Here is a 5,702-nt window from a genome sequence, read left to right on the forward strand (position 1 = left end):
TTACTCATTGATGCCCCATCTTTGGTCATAAAGGGAAAAGGCACAATTATACAATATCTCATCTTTCTCAAAGATATGACCACATTTTTCTCGTAATTTGCTATCCTTGTAGACTTCTCTTTTTCCACATAGCTTAAGCTACAAGCAATTAAATCACAGAATTAAGACAAACAATGACCATCTACTATCTTTTAAAGTGTCTCTAAAGAAAATGCATACTTCTGCTAAAAGTGATTTAAATGCTACTTTTTTAGATTCTTGTTTATCCTATGGGATTCTTTTGCCATCAACAACAAGATATAAAACTACGTCATAAGCTTATGAAGGTTGTGCTTCTTGTTTCTCGATGCCATCAAGTAACCAAGCTTCAGTCACCACTTGTATGCCTCAAATGTTTCATGTGTTGTCATTAAACTAAAATTGTAAATGTCTAAAACTTTGCCAATGTCATTAGAAACTTTATAAACTAATTATGTTTAAATGCAAAAACTAGCAATAAGAACCCAAAGCCAATATAAACATTCATCATAAACAAAGCTTATAGGTCAAAATTTTTGTGCCATATACAAGCCAGTTATTTATAAGAATAGCCATTTCAATCTTGAGAAAGTTGTATCCATAATCACATTGCTTCTATCAGTTTGGATGATTTATCGTGCTTTCTTTCAGCAGGTAAGGCAACAAAGCAAGTTACACATGCTAGTGTTATTGCAAAAGTTTTTATCAAGCAACAAATAAGAGAACTTAAAGTAACATAACTCTAAAACTTTGTAAGGCAAGAAACAATTACCCATGACAAAGCACAAGACCTTTCCTCTTTCCAGCATTACTGCATTAGAAGAATTGCACATTTAGTCAAAGAACAAAAATAAATATCAACAATAGTGAAATTGTTTCACGTACATGTATGCAAATAAGATGGCCCATTAAGGAAATCATTAGGTAACAAAGAGTATGTACACATTATTACTGGTTTTTGCTACATCTAATAGTTGATTTAGACATTTCAAAATCCTCTTTTATTTTCAAGAATCAAATGAGCTACTAACCAAAATAATAAGCTTTGTTTATAAAAAAAAAAAAAAGTCAATGTTACATTTCTTATTGATAAGGTTTAATTTAGTTTAATTCAAAAATTATATTGGTTAGGGAAAAATGAACAGAAAATAATGAATAAAAACCACCATATATCTTAAATATTAACGCTATGTTTGGATATATATAAATAGAGGAAAGGAAAAGAAATAATAGGAAAGGTTTTTAAAGGAAAGGAATGGTACATTTACCTTTTTTTTATAGTTAAAATTAATAAAGGAAAGGAAAAGAATTCTAACAACCATTGTTTAGATAAATAGTGAAAAGGAAAAGAAATAATTTATTATAATATTTTTTCTAATTATAACTTTTTTTTTATAAAATAACATATAATATACAAATATATCTTTATACTACCTAAGTTGTATAAACAAATCTTTTTAAACAAAATTGAGCATGTTTAATATGATAAGATGTATTAGCTAATTATTAATTTACTCTTAATTTAGCCTTTTAATTTATTCTAACAATAATTTAGCTTGTTTTGTTGTTAAGACTTGCAAAATTATAAAATATTTATAAAACTGTGATGTAATATAAAATACTCAAAAAAATTATTTTTATAGGAAGTATCAATTATATAATCAAATCTAATGTTATAATAAAAATATGGATTAATAGTCTTTTTATAAAAATAAAATTTTTCAACTTTCCTTTCCTTAACTTTTCCCCCAAATTAGGAAATTAAAAAAATTAGAATTACAAGAGAAACCAAAGGTTATTAAGTTTTCACCTCTTTCTTTTCCTTTAAATTAAAAGTTTATTTAAACAAAGAAAGGGTTTTTCTATTTCCATTACTTTTCTTTATTTTCCTTTCCTTCCCTTCCCTTCCTTTCAATCCAAACATAAGGTAAAGAAAAAAAAAAAGGAAAAAAGGCCACCTTAAAAACTTACAAACTCATGATAGCTTGATTGTCAAACTAATGATAGTAAGCAACCATGTGTACAGGCGATCATCAAACATATTTTATGCTTGTATATAAAGTTCTCTTATCAAGTTTGAAAAAACTCAAGAAACAATAATCAAACTCAAATTTTCATCAAATTTCAATTGTTGCAAGGTACCTAAAGACCAAATATCTGACTTAGAACAAAAAGGTATATTAGCAAGTAGCTTAGCGCATATATAACCAGAAGTTCCCACAACTTGTAGTTAGAGCTAAGAATAAACTATAGTATTAAAAGAAAGCAAATTGTGAAATTGTATAAACCATACCATCAATCTAGTACTCATAGATAAAGTAAGGTCATCAAAAGTCAACATCTTAGCAAGAGCAAAGTCACCTATATAGGTTTACATTTTAACAACTCACCATGTTTAAAATACAGAGTGAAAGACAATTGACACATGGTAAACAAAGTAATAAAGTATATCATGAAAATTAGGTGCAAAAAGAGGACTGATTACCTAAACATATGTCTTGATCTTTTGTCAAGAATATATTTTAACATTGAGACAAAATTATAAGTTAGAATGTTATAAACCCAAAATTTGCATACATTAAATTTTTTATCTTTACCAATAACTACCACTGACCTTGACATCACGATGAAGAATATGGTTGGTATGCAAATAATCAAGTGCCATAATGTGTTGAACTAGCCAATTGCAAAGTTTTTTTTTGGTAGAATTTATTAAATGGAAAAACATAAATTATATTTGAAAGTATTACAAATGGCTAAGTCCTTGTAAAGTTGGCCTAAATTTTAACTACCTTTTCAAAGAAATGCACACCATTGGCTCTTTTTATAGCTTTTGCCCTATAAAATGAGCAATATCAATATGCAAATGTCTTTAGTTATACATATAATTAAGATAGGCTACTAGTAAAGCCTTTTGTATTCTTTTCTCATTGAAAGTAATATTGTAAACAAACTTTGCTAACACTTCAAGCAAGCTTATAATGGTCTTGATGCTATCAAAAATAGGTTTCTTATCTTCATTTTTTTATGGGTAAAAGAAAAGAAAAAAAAAAGAGAATGCCTTTTTAAGTACTCCAAAGAAATAAAGAAAATACAAGGAAAAAGGCTCAAATATATAAGGCTTATACACCTGTTAGTACCTTTATAAGATCAAATTAAACACCAACATAAACCATAACATCAATAGATAGTCAAGTGTCAATGGAGTCCATAAAATGGATATATTGAAATAACCACATTTTAAGTGAATAAAATTAGTTTCTACTTGTAAATCACTATTATAAGCAAGATGAGTCCTTTGCATAATGTGAGAAGGGTAACCAGATCTCCAATCACTTTAGCAAACTTTCTTTGAACAAGTTCCATTGGATCTGGATTTTTCTTTCGAGGCATTATGCTACTCCTAATGGAAACAAAGTCACTTGATGTGATTAATTGAAACTCATCTAAAGCCAACAATACTGATTCTTCACCAAGCCAAAAAAGATGAACCACTATGATGGAATTAGCAGAAAGAAACTCTAAAACAAAATCTCGATTTGAAACTACGTAAATACTATTTAAAATAGTGAAATGCAATTATGTTAAAGGAAGCCAGATATCAAGATCTAATGAAACATTATAATTAAATGGAGATCTAGGCTTGAGAAAATCCTATGGAAAAGATAACAACCTTTCATGCTACAAGACATTAAAAGAGATAACTCAAACAATGGTCATGTGTGACATTCCAAAAACTAAAATATGATGATTGTTTTGGCACATACATATTCCTCATAAGAGCTATGAATCCTAAACATCAGAAGTCGTAAACCTATCAATTGGTAAATTGGTACCAGTTAGTGCACATGTACCTAGAGGATAGAAATTCATCCCAGCTTTACAATTTAACAAGTAGCCAAGCACGCCAAAATTCTGATTAGCACTTCTAGCTCAACTCCTTCCTATGTGATACTTGCTTGGCTAATCCAATGAGGTGTCTTGAGATTTCTATAAGTGAGGTGAGTTATCATCCTTCTAAAGCCTTCAAAGGTTGTATCTTGAGCTATCCGAGTTGATCAAATAGCAACTAGCAACAAATCAAGACAAGGCTAGAAACATTCTCAGTTTAGTTGGGGTAAGTGTCTTCTTTCTTCATTCATGTAGCCCATGTGAAGGTTTTAGATAGATTAATACCTCCTTTTTGAAGTTTCATATCATTCTTCAACTTAACTAGTTCTAATTCCTTCAAAATTTAAGCAAAAACCATGACATATGAAGCAAGGAAAGTAGCAAAATATTTTTTCTCTTTTCTTACAACAAGCAATTGAATTTTTCCTTTGCTTTTCTTGTACATTGACTTGGATCTCTATAACTTTCTTCATGGCTTATCAGTTGGCTTGTTCCTCCTTCTTAAACTTCAAAGGTAGCACTTTTGGTTATCCAAATAGGCTAATCACCGATAGTAGCAATTAGGATAGCTTGAGGCAGATTAGGTTATAGCTAGGGGAAGCTGCTTCTCCAAGCTTCTTAAGACTCATGTGGCTGGTCTTAGGTGTACCAATTAGCTCCCAAGAAAGTGCCAAGTTAGTTGCTAACTAAACTCCACTTCAAACTTATGGAAACATCTTCAAACTGTGGATTCAAGAGAGCTTGGCAACTTACAAATTTCAACTTTGTTCACATGATAAGCATTATCATTCTTGGTGATCCTTATGCAATCCTCTTGGCCAATGAGAAGAGATTTTAATTCCATGTAAATTCTAAATTTTCCAACTCAAAATTCTTTTTAGATGCCAATAATTACAACTGCATAATTTTCTCCAATTTAATTCTCTTAAGTTAGGTTATTATCCAGTGCACGTGCATTCACCATCATCATGCTCATATGATGCCAATCTTTATCCTCGATTTTTATGACTTAATCAAGGTTAAAATATGATTCCAATTGGATTATGGTGAGCTTATATCATTTTCTAAGTCAACTTCTTAAAAGTCCACATCATCAAAGGTGATCCATTCATGGTTTTAGTCATAAGCCTAGGTAGGCATTCTTCCATCAACTTGATCTACATGGCTAAGTTTTAGGGTTCTTAAAATTATGGCATCCTTGCTCCTCCATTTTTGACCTTGATTTGCATTTTTAACTTAGTAACCCAAACAAAAAGACAAAATAAACAAGCTTCGGGGAATTTGCAAGAATTTACTCAAGAATAAGCTAAAATTAAGTTTAACATGGTGAACTTTATTCAACAAAGCATATGATAATTCTATAAAATATACTCCTTCATTTATGGTCTTTCACTATTAGAAAAGTGAATAGTTATTTCCATAATTATTCATAAAAGTTTGATTTGGTTTAAAGCTATACTTTTTAGTGTAATGACACTAATAAAAGGTAATAACTCTTCTCTTTAATCTCTTTAAATTGAGATGGATAGACCACACATTTATATATCTAAAACATTCAAACAAACTTTCTCTCAAATTATGTCCTTATTAATTTGAAAATAGAATAAAGTCATTAAGACTTTTGTTTATGGTAGAAAACATAAACCTTAAGTTAGTATTTCCATTTTCTCTAATGGGATTTAATGGTTTGGACTTCATTGGTGCAAAAGTGAGTTCAAACATTGGCTACACTTATCTCATAGATTATTTTGGTTTTTTTATATGTATCCCAAGGTTTGATAGAGGTGAAATAT

General features: G+C 29.7%; 1 pseudogene; it reads right to left on the reverse strand.

Moving 5' to 3' along the window:
* On the reverse strand, positions 1–5,447 carry LOC149514705 (argininosuccinate lyase, chloroplastic-like; annotated as a pseudogene).
* Between the last annotated feature and the right edge of the window lie 255 nt (positions 5,448–5,702).

This window comes from Durio zibethinus, chromosome 15 (assembly GCF_047325235.1).
Source record: "Durio zibethinus cultivar Kanyao isolate XHJ-2024 chromosome 15, ASM4732523v1, whole genome shotgun sequence".
In the NCBI taxonomy this organism is placed as follows: domain Eukaryota; kingdom Viridiplantae; phylum Streptophyta; class Magnoliopsida; order Malvales; family Malvaceae; genus Durio; species Durio zibethinus.